The sequence below is a fragment of the Heteronotia binoei genome, chromosome 10 (assembly GCF_032191835.1).
Source record: "Heteronotia binoei isolate CCM8104 ecotype False Entrance Well chromosome 10, APGP_CSIRO_Hbin_v1, whole genome shotgun sequence".
In the NCBI taxonomy this organism is placed as follows: domain Eukaryota; kingdom Metazoa; phylum Chordata; class Lepidosauria; order Squamata; family Gekkonidae; genus Heteronotia; species Heteronotia binoei.
In genome coordinates, this window is record NC_083232.1 from 83,648,864 (window position 1) to 83,668,001 (window position 19,138).

Below are 19,138 nucleotides of genomic sequence, written 5' to 3' on the forward strand. Positions count from 1 at the left end.
TTCCATCTGAGGTAGATCAGGCAGTTGGTCCCATATCTCACCCCTGTGACCTAGCCACAGTGACCCATGCAATGGTCACTTCCAGGCTGGATTATTGTAACTCTGTCTACATGGGGCTGTGTTTGGTTCTGCTTCGGAAACTCCAGCTGGTGCAGAATGCCACTGCATGGATGCTGACATTGTCGCCTATACAGGCACAGATATATCCTGTGCTGAACAAACCACACTTGCTGCCTAATGACTACCAGATGTTTCAAGGTGCTGGTACTTACCTTCAAAGACCTACATGGCCAGGGGCCAGCATACCTTTGGGACTGCCTCTTCCCATATGAGACCTACAGGTCCATCAGCAACCCAACATCTTCTGGTGGTCCCTGGCCTCAGAGACATCTGACTTGCCTTGACGAGGACTAGAACCTTTTTGGCCCTAGCCCCTGCCTGGTAAAATGACCTTCCCTTGGAGATCAGGGCCCTACAGCACCTGTTCCAGTTCCACAGTGCCTCTTCCACCAGGCCTTCAGCTGAGGTGGCGGACATCACCTGCCTGTAGGCCTCCCCCTCCCCTTCATTCTAGCTATCGTGGGATCTGATGGACCTCTGGACCAATAGGTCACTACTGTTGAGGCAGTGTTTTCTGAGTCTGAGTTGTGTGCGTTTAAGTCTGTCTTTAAGTTGCTTTATACTGTAATTTTAACTTGTTCTTAACTGTGTTACTTTTTTCAATTTTTTTGATGGAACCCCCCTGAGCCTGCCTTGAAGAAAGAAAGAAAGAAAGAAAGAAAGAAAGAAAGAAAGAAAGAAAGAAAGAAAGAAAGAAAGAAAGAAAGAAAGAAAGAAAGAAAGAAAGAAAGAAAGAAAGAAAGAAAGAAAGAAAGAAAAGTAGGGGATGAAGTTATGAAGATGAAGAGGTAGGACTATGCAGATAGGAGCAGTCTTGATTCTTAGCAGCTAGGGTGCCTAATGTAGGGAGCAAATTCAGCCTCTATCCCAAGTGCTCATCTTTATTAAATACCATATAAGTAGGTTTTAAAATCATGATTATAGTAAACATTACAGCACTCCATTTACCGATGTTGTTATGGTGGGAGCAAAGCCTACCCATCCATCTATGGGTGGCCCAGTCTTCATTCATAGGAATGTTGTGTGAAGACGTGTATGTAGCACAATGATATATACTGCACCCCCTGTACATAGGGCTTGCCCTTCACCCACACATTCTTCAGACATCATTTTTCTGGTTGTGACATAAAAAGGAAAACGGGTGGGAGGAGAAAACTGTGGAGGGTAGAAAGAAAGAGAACTTTGTTTTTTAAAAGAAGCAAACTCATGATATCTGAACTGAGCATCTGACAAAATAATTCAAGGACCATAGTTTTAACAAAGGCCTTAATGTTATTCAGCAAAAAAGGATAAAATCTCTCTGAATTTAGAACCTTACTGACAAGTAATTAAGGGAAAATGGCATGGAAAATTACTGAAATCAGTAGAAATTCCTCCTCTACCTCATCTCTCAGAAGTGACTAACACACTGTGCAATCTTCTTGAACTTCTATTAACAGTCTCAATGTACTATTGAAACTTCCCTTCTTTAATTCACCTACATGGCATTTCTGTGGAAGTACACTTTATATAATAAAAAGGCAGAGGATCAAGGCACAAAACAACTGAAGTTATAGAAATATGATCATAAGGAGGAAAAAATAGGTAAAACACAAGGCACATAATGAGAAAACACTTTTGCAGTGTGTTCTTCATGGGGTTACTCATGATGACAGGAAAAAACTTCAACTATTGTAGAATGTGACAGCCCAGTTATTGACTATTTTACCAATTTTATTTGACAAAAGCTGCCTAAGTGCTGTGGGGTTCAATTGAAGTTTATGGTAGACATGGCTTGGGAACCACACAATCCCAAGACCACTTGTACCAGAATGTTCCCGTGCAGCAATCATACTATTTAGAGCAGGGCCTGTTGATAATTGCATCCTGCAAGCGAGTGAAAATCACTTTGGCCCATTCCTAGGCATTTTTAGTCAGAATCCTCTGTGTAACAGAATGGCCTTCCTGAATATCAGGAAAGCTCCCATTTTGCTGAGCTTGGTTCTGCAAAGCTGAGCTATTTGGGCAGGTCTTACTACCAGCTGATCGCTGAAGGTGATGATAAGAGGAACTCTTGTTAAGACACAGTGGATTTGTGTTTTCATTGTGTATGCTTGTTTGTTTGCTTGCTGTGTTATATAAATCCTATGGATGCTTTGTGATCAAGTCCCCTGAGTGAGATAGACAGAATAAAAGTGCTCCAAATTAATAAATTACGTCGTCGCTCCACCATAAGTTGGCCTTTTTTGTGGCTATTTTCCAGCCAAAATCTACATGGCATGAAATCTTGTTGATTGACTCCTGCATACTGCCACCATGAACCTAATAGGGCTAGAAAAACAGAGTTACTCTCTTACTGTTTACTGCTCTTCAAATTGCTGCAAACAAGAAATAGGAGTAATATCCAGGGCAGATGGGCCCCCTTCACAGTAAATGATTCACAAGAGATCTTTGCTACATGGCTTCTGAACCAAAGTCTCTTTACAACATGCTGGGGAGGGGCGGGGGGGGGGGAAGGGTGTGTGTAAATCAGCCCTCAACTGGTTCCTAAAGCAAATGATGACTCAAGTAATAAATGTAACATAAAAATGAAGTAAAGTAGTGCCCCATGCACTAATGAGGTTGAAAAATGTACTTAGGTTTTCAATGCTTAAGGTACTTAACAAGCAGTTTGCTTGCTAGGCACAGGCCAACAGCAAGTTGGAGCTGTGGTGTAATCATGCAGGCAGGAACCAAATTGACTGGAAGAATTAGGAGACTTGTGGCCCTTGAGGAATGTAATTCATGCGGAAAAGCAGTTGCCAGAGTGAGACTCAGAACCGAGTGGGAAGAAAACAAAACAAACAGCCTGACAAAGAAAACAAAAGCCTCTGGAATAAGGGCTTCTCCAGTGCTTGAGTACACTGAAACTTCAGTGGGTGCCCATGATGAAAACCCCATCAAAGAAGACCTCTTTGCAATCAAATACACCAACAAAATGGAGTGCTGAGTTTAAAAACAGCCGCAAAAATCCCTTAAAGTGTTTTTGAGCAAGATTTAAAAAAAAAAAAAAATTGGGTGCACAAGAGACAGATGGAGCAATGATAATCCAACAAAGAGCCATTGTTATGCTAGGAAGAGAGCTGAAATCCTGATGATTATTTATGATTTTTTTCCTTTCCCCCTGATCCTTCATAGATCATAGGAAAACAACAAGAGGTGATGTTTTGAAGAACTAGCCACTCCTGACTACATACAAGGCAAAAAGTGTTTGTTGATGTATACGCTGTGTTATGGCAATTTTAGACACAATTCTAATTTCTTTAGGCGAAAATCTGATGTTATTTAACATGAGTATAGAAAACACAACAGTCTTTTCAAAAGGAGTATCAGATTTTGCCCCTCTTGTCATTTGTACAAAGATTTATGCAAGAAAGTATGGCCAGAGTGAACTAAAACCACTCTAATAAGGATTCCTCAGTTTATATATTTCAATGATTGGCAGAAAATCCAAGGAAAGTGAACTTGAAATTGTCATAGAAGTGACTTTTAGGGCAGGCCAACAAACTTCAGGGTATCAGCTACACAGAGGCCTTGGTCAGACAGGCAGTTTGGCCCGATATAGTTGCTTTTTCCTAATGGATTAAATGGGCACATCTGACAACATTCACCAGTTGTATTCACCCCATCAGATGATGAGATGAATACAGAGTAAATAGCCGCCAGAGAAAACCAGGTGCTTACAGATTCCTATATTTTTTTATTTAATTATTTCATTTATTTACATTCATCCCATGTTGCTGGATATCTGAACTTCCTTGGTGCATGCTCAAACTGGTTCAGAAGTGTGAGCCTTTAACTCCAGTTTTGCTGTTCTGTTTTTTTAAACTGATAGTGCATATGCACATGGGCAACCATGAGCACCCAATAAATGTTTTCCCAAAAATGTCAAAGTTGGGGTTTTTTTAAACAAAGAAGACCAGACTGTGTGATCCATGGTTGACATGCACCACTAATCTGAACAATCAACCATGGAAGAAGTGCACAGTGAGGCCAGATCGGAGTGTCTAAAAAATCTCCATCACAAAATGTGACAGAGTAATTAGCATCACGCCCAAACTGTGCCAACCTTCCAATCTGACCACAGCCATAAAGTGGTCTGCGAACTATGTATGTTGGCTTGCTTTGACCCATTATATGTAATCCTTATGGTATCAGCCTTTAAAGACAAAAATAACATAATATAAATACAAAAATAGCTACTGATAATAACTTATATAACATACAGTAGAATCCTAATAAGAGTTACTTACTCCAGTCAAAGCCTATTGATTCAGTGGGCTTGTACTGGAGTAACTGCATAAAGTTGGTCTGTTAGACAGCTGTAAGAATGTACCTTCTGCATAAAATCTACCTATGTTAAAATCAATAAGAGCTTTACTTCAGTTGGGAGGAGAGAACTGTCTCCCAGACTTTTAAAGTAATACAAGCATAGGTTCACTGAATCAATCACACCTCTTCAGGGAATGGGAGGTAGGGCTTGCAACATTAGCAATGTTTAATAAAAGTATCTTTCCCCCACAATCTATATATCATTGTTCCTTATGAAGCAGGATTAGAGAAACTTTGAAAATGCCAAACTGGTTATTATTTCAACAAGTTTGAGCCTCTCAGCTTGCCTTCTGTATTTCAACTAGCAGAGAAGACATTCTTTAATCTGGCTAGCTGCCTACCAAGGTTCTCAGGTTACCCTGCACGCACACAGTCTTCAATGTCTGCTTTGTGATTCTAACATATTTTCAAGCTTTTAAAAAAAAATTCATTCCATTTCAAACAGCTAAAATAAGTCATGCTCGCAATATTAAGCAACAGCCCTCTGGGACTTCTGTTTTAATTACAATTTTACATGCTGTAACGTGAGCTTGTGAATTAAAAGAAAATAAATGGGAGAGGGTGCCTGTAAATTTCCAAGTCAAATTCATTTCTTGAAATATTAAATGTCTCATTGAATGTAGATTTGCTACTAAGAGTCTGTGAAGAAGGCAGTCGTTAAAAAAATATTGAAAAGTTAATAATTGTCCTTAATAGGGATTGGTAATGTTCATTATTCCATGAGGTTTTAATTTCTGCGTTGGCCATCTAAAACTAGCATTCAATTCCATCCTTTAAGATTAGCTATTGTGTTGATTATCAGCAGGCAGTCCATTAAAGTTGCCTTGTAGACCAAAAACATACGTACAATGTGGTTTAAGGTCACTGGGGACACAACCTCTCAATTTAAGACTCAGTATGTATTTTCAGCCAACATAATATCAGCACAGATCTGCTCAACTGAGAAAATCCGACTACCACTTTTTACACCAGTTCTTCAAGTTCTGATAGAAATTTCCTTGTCTAGAATTTACCATAGAGCTACTTCAGTATCACCAGGCACCTATGCATGTTTCCTACTCCAGGTAAAGTTACCCATGCAGAGATAGCTAGACATACTAAAATACTATAATATGCCTCTTCTCACACGGCCAACGCAGTACCTGCTTTTGTTTGGACCAGTACTGTTACCTGAATGTCTGGGGCATGAAGGATTTTAATACCAGTTTAGAACATTTTTTAAATGGCATTCTTAGTGGTAAATGTTACACATGCAGGTTAAATGGATATAATTCTAACCCCTACTGGAGCATGTAAGAAAGACATGTATACAGAGAGAAAGAACTAACACATCTGCTCAACAATACGCCTCTATTTTTTATTTCTTTTTGAGGAAAGAATATATCATTTGGAGGTGGGGGAAGAGAAAGCGAGTGACCACTAACCAAAAAATTGTGATGAAAAATGTTGAAGGAAAAAATTGTCTTCACTTTACAAACTAATATGTGTATAAGTATCACTTCTATAAAAGCATGTATTTGTTTGACACAGACCATTCCTGTAAAATATAGAAAAGTCACTAGTGGCTTTTTTTGTAAAAATAAAATAAAATAAAATAAAGATTGTAAATTTTAGCTCTCTTTGAGGCAAGACTTAACATGAGTGGAAGAGTTGTACTTTTCTTTTCTTTTTTTAAGTCTGTCACACTCCACTACCTCACAGGCCACTGCAACAGGTTTGACAGCAGCTTCTATAGAGCCGGCTTGCTTCTGGTTCACTGAATGTGAATACCTCAGTCAATATCTGCTCACTTGGTTAATACTGCTGACTGCAGCACAAAGAACACAGGAATTTTGTCCAAGAAGCCCCGGCTCAGAGACTCCAAGACAGCACTATATTCTTTGCAGCAGATAAGACAACAATGTATGGGATTCTAAACAACATAAACATAGAAACAGTGTTAGCAGGACATACTTTTTATAGTACAATCCAATTCAAAGTTACTCCAGTTTGAGCCCAAAGAAATCAACTACTTAGAAGGGAGTAATTGATTGTGCTGTTAACTTGTTAAATGAGATTATTGTATTCAACAACTGGATCCAGCTTCCTGTATTAAATATGAATTTACAAATCTCAATTTAAAAACGTTTCAATCACCACCACACACAATCAATTGGATTGAAAGAGGACCTCACAATTTTGTCTCCATAAACATATGCATGGATTTGCAAGAGAAGTTTTCAGAGAATTCATCTCAAGAGAGCTGACCCAGAGAGCCAGTGTGGTAAGGTATGCTGGTTATAGTACTGGGCCTGGCGTGCGAAGTCCCGGCTTCAAATCTCAACCCAGGCACTGTGGCCTTGGACAAGTTCCAGTTTCACAGCCTTCTCAAAAGTAGAGAAGTGCCATTCCTACTTCCCAAGATTCCTTGGAAGAAGAAATACCTATGGAACTAATACAAATGTAAACCTCAGTCTCCTATATTATATACTCATGTTTGACCTTTAATGGGGGTATCCTAGCTTCTGCATGGCCATTGTATACATTCACACAAGGCTGTCCCACTTCCATCTCTCCAGAAATTGAAGTCTACAGAAGTCACCTTTCTCCATGACATCTTGAGCTGTTCTATGGCTGCCTCAGGAACACCCTATTATTTGCCAGAAGCACAATCTAACTTTTAACCTGTTTTGCAGGTACACTTCCAAATGAGGATTTATGAACTCTGACCATAGGAATCCATATACACTGCTGGAAAGGTTACTAAAGTCACACAAAACTCCCATTCAGTTTTCAAAAAGATACAATACTATGTACCCAGGTAGGAGCTCCAGTCTAGACTCCAGGCTTCCTCTTTCCTAGTTCATAAGAGGCTTGTTTCTGGAAAAACTATTTGCAACTGACATTCCAATCCCACAATAAGGTGCAGGGCCTTGATACTCTACTCAACATACAGAGTGTTAACTGGCTATTTTCCCAGTTCATGGAATTCAGCAGCACCATCTTGGAAACCACGTGCTACACCTGAGACACCCATTTCTTCCCTAGTAGCCCTTTTCCCTTGTATTGTCCAAGGCACCCATTTTATTATTCTGCTTTATTTTATTGTTCTCTCATCATACTATCTAAACCATTGTCACAGAGGAATCAGTACTAACCACTGGATTTTCTCTAACAGAGATTTGTTCTTCTTCTCCCGAGCTATAGGCACACATTACTAAAATTACATTTTCTAATTTCCATGTAAATATAATAATTCTTTTTTCCTTCTACATTGCCATGCAGTCTCAAAATGTCCAAAATAAGGACTTATTTTCATCAAATGCCCATACTTCCTTTTTGAGTCTTTGCTGCAATCCTGGATCCAATCCTCCAAATTAACACATCCAAAGATCTACTAGGACTAACAACTGCAGATTCTCAAGCAACACATTTCCACTGAAGGCTATGTGGACCAAATGTTACATAAGGAAACACTACTGTTAATTTATCACTATATGAATCTTCTATAATATAAGAAAAGCTCTTTCATCTTGGCAAAACTGAGCAACCTGATTGGTTGGTACTGAGTGGGACTGTGATGCATCAACCTTTGGCCCATCAAACTTATCAATCAAGAGTACTTGTGTGCCATTGGTTGAGTCTGCTCCTCTCTCCTGCCCAAGTGGCTGTTACTAGCCAGCAAAGCTGATTGTCAGTAAAAAGCAACCAACCTTAGTTCTGGCATTTACTGGCTCTCCATACTGTCCCTGAGTTGCTGCCTTATTGCACTGATTCATAGAGGAGAGAAAGAAACCCTTCCCTTGATTGGCAGAGAGCTCCTCCCTATCTTCCTCTGGAAAGGGAAAAAAATGGCATCCTGTGGCAACAAACAATATACAGAGAGAGAGGTACAGAGGGAAAGTGAGACACAGAGAGAGACTGAAGTCCTGTGCTTAATTGCTTTATTTATTTATGACCAACACCATTATCAGAGACAGACTGTTGGTCTGAACACTGGTCACCTTGTGTGTTTCTAGTCTCAGAAACCTCCATTAATGGAAATGCAATTCAATGCAATGTTGCTTCAATGGAAAATGAATCATTCCCAACCTAAGGCCTGCTTGCTTTCCAGGATGTTTGGATTACAAAGTTTAAAATGTCTCCTAAATTAACTGCTTTCCTACTAATAACTTTATATTTATATCTAAATACACTGACCAATATACTGATAACTACACACACACACACACACACACACACACGCACAGAGAGAGAGAGAGAGAGTCCTGTATATAATATAATGAATATTGCATATTCATCCTGTGCCTGGGTTGAGGGAAGAGGGAGTGGTGATCCAACCCCCAGCTCTTCACAAGGCACCGTTAATGCTAGCACCAACAGCAAAGAGCTTGGGTATGATTTTGGATACCTTGTTATCAATGGGTCCAGTCACAAATTTTGCCAGGTTGGCATTTTAGTATCTTTGCTAGGTCAGGCAGCTGGCTCCCTACCTCTCCCCCCATGACCTAGCCACAGTGATCCATGCAATGGCCACCTCCAGGCTGGACTACTGTAACTTGCTTTACACTGGGCTTCCCTGGAGACTGATCCAGAAGCTTTAGCTGGTCCAGAATGCAGCATTGCATATACATATACACTGAGAGTACATATACAACTGGTGCTCCACCAGCTGCACGAACAGTTGAATACCAAGTCATGTTCAAGGTGCTGGTTTTAATCTTTAAAGATCTATGCAGTCTGGGACCAACAAAACTCTTCAGGATCATCTCTCTGCCCTTCAAAGAGCATTAGGCTCTACAGATCAACATCTACTGGTGATCCACAGAAGGATGTTCACCTAGTCTGAACTAGAGCCAGAGCTTTTTCAGCTGATGCCGGCTTGGTGGAAGAGTCTCCTGAGAGACCTAATATAGTTCTGCAAGGCCTGTAAAAATGGAAATGTTCTTCCAGGCCTATGGCTGAGGTGGTGGGAATCCAAATTGCATTGCCCCACCCCCTCTATTGCTCTGTTCCATCTTGCATTGATTTCATCTCCCCCGCGCCCCCGAGCTTTAGTTACATTTACCTGCACACATATAGGGAGCCCCCATGCCATCAACAGTAGTCTATTGGTATATATTGTGATAGTGATTTAAACTGTTTATTATGTTTTAACTGACTGTATTATGTTGTCCGTATATTGTTGTAACCTGACCTGATCCTGCTTGTGGAATACGGCAGGCCAGAAGCCTAATAAAATAAATATCTACTGGTTTTTAACTTTTTTTTTTGTTTTTTACGGCTGTTTCGTATTTTATTTTATTTTATTTTTCTTATTGCAAGCTGACTTCAGCATATGGTATATATGTATTTTAAATGAATAAGACATAAAAGCCAGGCTACTTTTGCAGTACTCTTCTAAAAACAGAAGTGGTTCTTGTTTTTAGACAGCAAGACACACACAAATCCTCATGCTCTTTAAACACAGCTATTGAAAAACAGTTTCAAGTTTTATGTTCCTTCACGCTAGACTGTAAATTGAAGATGCACAATAGGAATTCTAGGATATCTAAACAAGTCCTAACAAACAGGTTTCATTAACTGAAAGTGACACATTTCAGTACATATTTATAAGGCTGGGGGGTGGGTGGGTTATTATCTGGCTGTAATTGCAGTTGTTCTAACACCTAATAAGCTATGGTTGGAAAAACAAAGGCAGGTTAATTTGTGATTTCCTCTACTCATTTGGAAGCAAATTAAGTGTCAAACAGCTAATACAGAACATATTTCATTTTATGAGATTCTAATTTAATTCTGCACCATATCGTTGATGCCTTAATATGGGGTGGTTTATCTAAGAAGAGGAGTAATTTATAAACCTTTTTTTCAATGGAATCTTTAATGATAGCATATGATAGCATAATTACAGCAGTGACTGCTTGTCCTGGTGTACACCACAACATCTGACAGCAATTCCATCATCAAGCTAAACCCTTATTTTGAAGAGTTTGACTCATATTTATGTAATTTTGCTCCTGAATAAAATGGGATAAAGAATACGTGTCTTCAAGTAATTAAAATAACTTGCTAAGATATAATTTATCTCTCACAGTGAGATCTCTTAAGAATACTCTTTGTATTCCACTTTTGTTTGTTTCACATGCTGAATCCCTAGACATCCTGAAGCAGGTAAGAACAGCACTTTTTTATAGAAAAAGCCTAGCAAGGACTCATTTGCATATTAGGCCACAACCCCTGACATCACCATTGTTTCACACAGGGCTATTTTGATAGAGAAAGTCCAGCAGGAACTCATTTGCATATTAGGCTACACATTCCTGACACCAAGCAAGCCAGAACAGCGTTCCTGTTAAAAAAAAAAAGGCCCTGGGTAAGAGATATTTCAAGCACCCTATTTCCTCTTTCAGTTTTCACTACTAATAATGTTTAACTTGGAAGGAAGGAAGGAAGGAAGGAAGGAAGGAAGGAAGGAAGGAAGGAAGGAAGGAAGGAAGGAAGGAAGGAAGGAAGGAAGGAAGGAAGGAAGGAAGGAAGGAAGGAAGGAAGGAAGGAAGGAAGGAAGGAAGGAAGGAAGGAAGGAAGGAAGGAAGGAAGGAAGGAAGGAAGGAAGGAAGGAAGATCTAGTTTGCTGGAAGTTTCTGCCAAATAACATCCATGCCAGAGATGTTCCGCCAGGCATTTGGTTTCCATCACTGGCATTCCTGTTCTCTCCCCACCCCCCACCCCCACCAGTGAGGCAGTAGCACAATTTGAAGCTTTTAGCATCATCTACTTCGGCCAAACATGTACTTATCATTTTAAACAGTGGATTTAATATATAAAAATGTATTTTATCATTGTATACCACCCTGTGCCCTTTTCTGCAGGGGAGAGTAGTTTAGAAACCTAATTTAATAAATAAATAAAATGTTTTGTTGACCTGATCTGCTATTCTGCATCAACAGGCTTAACAAACAAAACACCTAGATCCCAATAACTTTTCTCCCTTTTACAGGAGATTTTCCCACCCAGTCACTACTTAAGAAATGTGAAGGTATCAAAATCAACACAGTTACAAACTGTTGTATATATTGGGGGGATCACGAAGGGCAAAGTGGTCAGATCCAAAGCGCCACCAGCAAAATGGTGCTGACAGCGTGAATCCTCTCTCCTTTCCCCCCTTCCTGATACATACCACTGAGCTCTCCCTCCCTGAGCACACACACATTAATCATGGTCCTGCTTTCTGGATTGCCTTTTGAGACTGGGACCGGAAGGCACTATTCTTTGGTGGTTCCAGTCCTACCTTGAGGGTAGGTTTCACAGCATGGCGCTGGGATTCTATGTAATGCCGCCAGGCCAGGTCATCCAGAGATTCAAGCTGAGCTGCCACCAATATGCAGATGACACTCAGCTCTATTTCAGGCTATCAGCAGATCTGTGGAAACTGTGAACAGGTACTTGGAAGAAGTTTTGGAATAGATGAAAGCTAGCAAACTGAAACTTCATCTCAATAAAATGGTGGTTGTACTGGTGGGAAGGTCTGACCTGGGAAATGAATTATCCCCTGTTCTGGATGTGGCTGAACTCCCCTTAAAGGAGCAGTTTTGTAGTTTGGGGGTGCTCCTGGACCCAGTGGTGCCTTTCAGCAATTTCAACTGGTGAGCCATCTGTGTCCTTTCCTGCATAGAAAAGATCTTGCCATTGTGGTTCATGCCCTGGTAACAGGTACATTAGATTACCGCAATGAGCTCTATGTTGGGCTGACTTGAAGACTGGAAAATACAGTTGTTACAAATGCTGTGGCCAGAATACTGACAGAAGTGGGTTGTAGGGACCATATTATTCCAGTACTGTTCCACCTACACTGGCTTCCAGTTTGCTTCTGGCTCAACTGAAGGTGCTGGTAAAGCCCCGTACAGCCTGGGACCTTTAAAGTCCTGTACAGCCTGGAATGGAACCAACATACCTTAAGGACCACTTTCTCCTGTACAAACCTACCAGCTCACTCTGGTCATCCTTGGAAGCCCTGCTTCATTGGCCTGCCATCTGAGGCTACACAGGCGCTGATCCAAGAAAGGGCCTTCTACCTTGTGGCACCACAACTCTGGAACTCCCTCCCCAGAGAGATAAACCTGTCTCCCTCTTTTGGTGTCTTTCTCCAGCAAACTTTTTGGTTTCTCCAGAAGACTTTTTTGTTTCATCTGGCAACCCCCAAATAATAGTTTTTGCCTTCTCTTTCTAGTGTTGTTTGCATTTGTCTTTAATTTATTTTCATATTTTAAACTGTATTTTCATTGTTTAAATGTGTTTATGTTTGCCGCCTTGTGGACCCTGATTGGGTGGAAAGGCACACAGCCAAAGGCCAAGCAAAACGTAGCAGGTTAAAAAAAAATCTACATTAGGTCCTGAAACACCTCAAAATACAGAGACAGCTGAGCACAGGATAGCTTATGATACTGCACCACAATCAGAACAGCTTTCATCTAAATTGAGGGTACCATTAAACACTTCCAGGCCAAAGCTTCTAAATGTGGATTTAAATAAAAGAGCACCACCCTAAGAAAACTGACTGCATCTTGCTAGGTGGAAGTGCCAGAAAACTTACAAGCAGGACAGTCTCCAACACCTACCATGAGAACGGGCACGCAGACACACCCTCCACCCAATCTGTAAATTGCCTAATTATGTACTCATGTTTGATTAAAGAGCTCAGGATGGCTCCTGGTTTGCTAGCACAGTCTATGATTTCAACAAGAACAACAACTCAATGAAAGGCAGAGAGCATATACTTAAGTGCCATGTGAACATAAACCAATACAATCAAGGAAATTCTTTAAGAAGTGAGAGCTGGCACTACATATTGTCTCCTTAAGAATCATTTCTGCTTACAGCTCTTTGTGTTAAGAAGTCTCTCTTGTGAAATGTGCATCGAATATAATAAATTAGCCAGATCTATACATCTGCATGAGAGCGGCAAGAATGCTCAGCGCAGATCCCACACACCAATCCCCAGTTCACACACACTGGTCCTTTCGTCTCACCTAATCAAGGTGTCTGGAGTTGCTTTATATTACTTCTTTATTTATAGCACTGGCATGCCAACTGGCGGGAACTAACAATCAAATTCTCGATAAAGTGGACTAAAGCAGGACATGATAAATGTTAAAGCATCAATTAATAAAAAGAAGCACAGAAATCTGATGTACATAGATCTTCCAGTGTCTCAGAATAACAGAAACAATTTCAAAAAGGAGTGAACAAATACTTTTAACAAATACTTTTAACTCATTAAACTAGGAGCCAGGCAGACAGCACAGAAGTGACGTAATTTGGGTGCCTCCATCGAGAAAGCCCAGTTTCTCATGATAACTCATGTGTCCTTTGAAGATCGAACCTCATTTAAAAACGTTAAATGAGGTTCACATGACAGCGGTTCACATGACAGCGGTTGTAAATATAAAGAGCATCTACCACAGTATTGCCACTCTGAATAGTGTCAGATAGTGGTACTTCCCAGCCTTGTATACTGAGATGGAAAGGGAATGGATCTACAACCTTCCTCATGTGCAAAGCTTACTCTTTACCATTAAATTATCTTGATTGTCTAATTATTTCCATCTGCAATCCAGATGGGCCCATCCGCAGGGCCAGTCTGAGATGTGCGATCTGCATGACTAAATTATGGTGCCTACATGAGATTATTCTCCACCACCAATACCTGCATATTTGAGGACTGCTATGACAACACTGCAGGAACATAGGACATTGCCAAGGAGGTGCAGACACTAATTACAAAGGTCTAGGAAAGCATATGATGATGGTGGAAGAGTAATTAAATTGAAAGGTAACACTACTCTACTACAGGGATCTCTTTTTTCAGTTCCACTGTGCTCAGGAGTGGATCAAATTGCTGAAGTATTTAATGCCTTTTAGTCCCTTTTATGTAGTCTCAAGCAGGCAGGAAAACAAGAACATGTTTAACAAGCCCCTGGTGGACCACCACCAATTCTTGGAAGGTAGCAGTGTCTGACTTGGTGAGTAACAACTTATACAGGACTGCTGTTAAGTGGAAGCTGATAGGTTTTCATCTCTGTACCAAGGACTGAGTAAACTGGTATCAAATTCTCAACTCTGTCCTCCTGAATCCACTGAAATGATTCTCTGTGACAGTAACAGGATTGTGATTTTGATGGGTAACAAAAGAAAACTGAGTTCTGAATAATCCTTTACTCTTGAGTTCAGATTAGAGACTCAGCAGAATCAAAATTCTAAAGCTTTCTCTGGACTGTACAATTTCAGGCGGGAAGTTCCATGTCTGAACACCCCTTAATGAAACTGACCTGTGTAAAGGGAAAATAGCACAGAAGAACTATGGTGTAGTGGTTGGATGTCTGAGGAGGATCAGAAAGGTCTGGGTTCAACCTCTCCACTCTGACATGAAGCTCAACGACTTTGCATTTGTCACTGTCACTCAGCCTAGCCTATTTCACAAGGTTCTTGTAACAATAAAATGGAGGAAGGGAAAATCACGTATGCCACCCCCAGCTCCCTAGAGGAAGGGCAAGATAACACAGTAGGTAGACAGGGATGGTTGAATTGTTTTCTTACACAGGAAAGAACTCATATATGCAACCCCTCACCTGCAGTCTGAAATAATACAGAAAAAAAATTACCACTGAATTCCACTGAATGTACAAAATTGGCCCATAACTGCTTTGATCCAGATCATTTATCATACTTCGTTTGGGAACAAAGGACACAATATAGTCTATGAATATCAGCAATTATGACATGAATACCGCATTCTATATTCCATGGCTTTGAGTCTTAAGAACTGTAAAGCCATATTCTGAACCAAATTTTCTTCTAACTCACTCTAATTGATTTAGATTGAATCCTAAACCAGAATCAAAATCCAGTATGCTGTAATGGTATGTTGGACTAGCATCTGGGAGACCAGGGTCAGATCTTCATTGCAATGGAAGCTTGCTGGATGACTCTGGGCCGAACACTCTCGCAGCCTAACCTACCTCAAAAGTAGATTCAGGTGGGTCTGAAGCTGTGTTGGTCTGAAGCTGTGGAACAAAGTTTGAGTCCAGTGGAACATAAGAAAAGCCATGTTGGATCAGGCCCACAGCCCATCCAGTCCTACTCTCTGTGCCACACAGTGGCCAAAAAAACCAGATGCCATCAGGAGCTGCCAATGAAGTTTTGTTGCACAAGAAAGCTTATACCACGAATAAAACTTTTGTTGCTCTTAAAGGTGCTACTGGACTCAAACTATGTTCTTCCTTAAAGGGTTATTGTTGGGAGGCTAAAACGGAAAACAGAACAATGTATGGTATCCTAATCTCCTGCCAGGAAGCGTGGGATAAAAATGTACATTAAAGAAAAGTAAACATGCTTACCAGGGCTTTTTTTTGTAGCAGGAACTCCTTTGCATATTAGGTCACAAACCCCTGAAGTGGCCAATCCTACTGGAGCTTACAGGAGGCCCTGTAATAAGAACCCTGTAAGCTCTTGGAGGATTGGCTACATCAAGGGTGTATGGCCTAATATGCAAAGGAGTTCCTGTGACAAAAAAAAAAGCCCTGCTGCTTACTATTGAATAAGCCCTACTGAACTCACTGAGACTTATTTCCAATTTAACATGCTTAGAAAGAGGCTGAGGGTAGGGAAGCTCAACAGTTCTGCTTTCCAAGTTGACTCTGCATACCATTATTCTCATGGTACATTCACAGATATCTTTAGAAATGGGTGTACTGGGTGTCTTTAAAAGGCAGGAACAACTCTTTGAGCTGGTTTATTTCAGACCTTTCAAATGCATTTTATTGCACAACTGAGTACAATCCAAATAATAACAGACGCAAATAACCTCAATGGAAAAATAAATCACCAGTTCCTGGAAGCCTCCTCTTTTCTCTACCTCCCCCATCCCAACTATAAATACCCAGTTTTTCTTTAATGTCCAAGGAAGACTGCAACACAGATTTATTGCTAACCTTCAGGCAAATTTCTACTGAAATTACAATTTGGTTAATAAGAGACTGATCCAAAATAACTGCCAGTAAAATATTGTGTGTGCACTTGGGCATGTAGTTAGGATTGTTAATATCAATTAATTCTGCTCACAGAGGAGGACTTGTTTTAAAACAACTTCATTTTTTTTCTCCAGCATATATGTAATTACACAGCTGTAACTAATAGCTGTGGCAAAGCAATCTGCCATCTAAACAACTAGCATTATTCTTCAAAGTATTACTTGTACTTTTCTTCTTTTCTTTCCACAGCACGAATGGGGGATTATTAGAGATGATTAAATATATATATCAAGCCTTTTAGCAAAGGACTAAACCAGCCTTGTGGCTTTGGGTTTTATGGATTACAGTGGTTCTTTTGGATTTTGAAATCCCACACACTAGCTATGTTTTTCCTCCCTTTCTCTGTATTTGACATTCCTTTCTCCATCTACAATAAGACAATGTCTAAGTATACAAAAAGATTCTCTTCCTTAGAAAATAACATGTTATCGCTGGTATTTCCCTTTATCTTAGTGTAAACTGTGCGCTCTGTCACAGTTGCCATTTTGTTTGGGTGACAATCCCATCAATCAAGTGATTGGGCCTGCATGCTTACAACAGACGAGGGTTACAAAACTCTTACCAAAAATTTCATTACCTTTCATAGCTATCACTAGAGAAAAGCTTTCTGACATTATGGGATGTTTTTATCCATGAAGAATTCCAAGAAGCAAAACAGAAAAGGAGGAAAGAAAATGCAACAACAACAACAAACAGACTTGTTTTGCCTAGTGATATTTTACCAGGTTTGGTTCCTTTTAATTTAGTGCTTATAGAATGACAGTCCACAGAATAAACGTCAACAAAATATATAGGCAACAGTTGCCAGCTACCTATTATCAGGCGCACTGCTAAGGCAGCAGCACTGTTTTGCTTCAGTGAACTCACAGACAGATAAACTCCAGGCACTACAAGAGTAAATCTTGCCCTTTGGTTGTACAAGGAAACCTTTGCAAAGGTACAGTAAAACTTTGAAGCAGGGCTGCTTGCAAATCAAGAAGCAGCCTCAGGAACACACACTTCTTCCCTTCCCCAAAGTGAATTCCCCTTTCCCTTCTTCCACTTCTTTTTAAAATATTGTTTAGTCTTAGGAAAGGAAAGGTCCCCTGTGAAAGCACCAGTCGTTTCCAACTCTGGGGTGACGTTGCTTTCACAATGTTTTCATGGCAGACTTTTTACGGGGTGGTTTGCCATTGCCTTCCCCAGTCATCTACACTTTCCCCCCCAGCAAGCTGGGTACTCATTAGTCTTACTTCTGCGCAAATGCTAACTATGGTGAATGCTAGCAAGCCCCCTCAACCAGGGGATGAAAAGATTGGTAAACCATGGTTAAGAGAGAACCTTAACCACGGTGTCAGTTCACGTGTCTGCCTTCACCTTGCTTTTGTACAACATGTGAGAAAGGGGGGCATTTTATGCCAGGGAAGAAGGAGAAGGGAGAATGTTACCATCATCAGCATTACATCCTGCATAAGGCCAAGCATCAGGATACCATGCCACAGGTTGCAAGCAATGTTCCCTCTAAGCTGCAGAGTCTTGTGGGCAAAAATTCTACTTTATAAGCTACTGGCATGAAAGTTATGAGCTACTGCATAAATTAGTGTGCTCTGGGGTAATTCTTCCTGAGTTAAGACAAAAATGTCTGAGCTGGAGGCAAAAATCTGTGAAATCTAACTCAGCTTAGAGGGAACACTGGTTGCAAGCATGTATATGCAAATACACACTGGTGCACTCTCTCTCTCTCTCTTAGTATTTGTGTTTGTGTGTGTGTGTGTGTCTGACCCCTACTGGGGGCATGGGGGATATTCAGAGAGGTGGCTGAATAAAACCTGCCCCTGTCGCCAGCTCAGGTATTCCCAGAAGGTCTCCCATCCAAGTACTTGCCAGAGTCAACCCTGCTGAGCTTCTGATGAGATTGGGCTTGCCTAGCTATTGAGGCCAGGGCCAAGTGGCCAAAGTTTTCAATACAGATAAATGCTTGGAGTCTAAAGACAACGGACATGTGTATTATTTTTGTTTTTCACATGTAGGATTAATCTGCACATCTGCCTACATGATAACGCTGTGCTTTTTCATACTTAGGGTGCCCCCACCCCAGAATTTCCTGCTTCTCTCTATGTAGCATGTCATGTCACTGCCAGGCAGCCTGATGGCGTAGTATCCATTTACATTTTGTTGGAAATGTTATCCTTGCACATGCATTGCAGGAATCATGCAAGCCCTGCTAGTTTCAAGGTAGTCTCACCTGGGATTAATTTGCCTGCTCTGGTCTCATGTCCCCAGTCTCCTAGAAGCCCTTGTAAAAGGAACCAAAAAGAAACTTCCAGCAGCCTGTCGACAGCTCACATTACACACCTTTCATTCTCTCTTCCTGAGTTTGTTATCCCTAAACCAACATGCATTATTTCCCTTTTGCTCCTTACTCTCTTGAGTCTATAAGTTCCTGGAATTCCATTCCATCTTCTCTATTTACCTGTTCTATGCATAAAAGCAGCCATGCTGGGTCATACCATTGGTCCATTTACTTCAGATTCAGATAATCTAGTTCCGCATCCAGTTTCCAGCAGTGACCAATCATATGCCACAGGGCTGGCCACAAGCAGAGCCCACTGATTACAGTCCTC

General features: G+C 40.6%; 1 protein-coding gene across 6 annotated transcripts in view; it reads right to left on the reverse strand.

Moving 5' to 3' along the window:
* Positions 1 to 19,138, reverse strand: part of GLI3 (GLI family zinc finger 3) — a 580,106-nt gene that overhangs the window by 117,411 nt on the left and 443,557 nt on the right. The window lies entirely within an intron of this gene.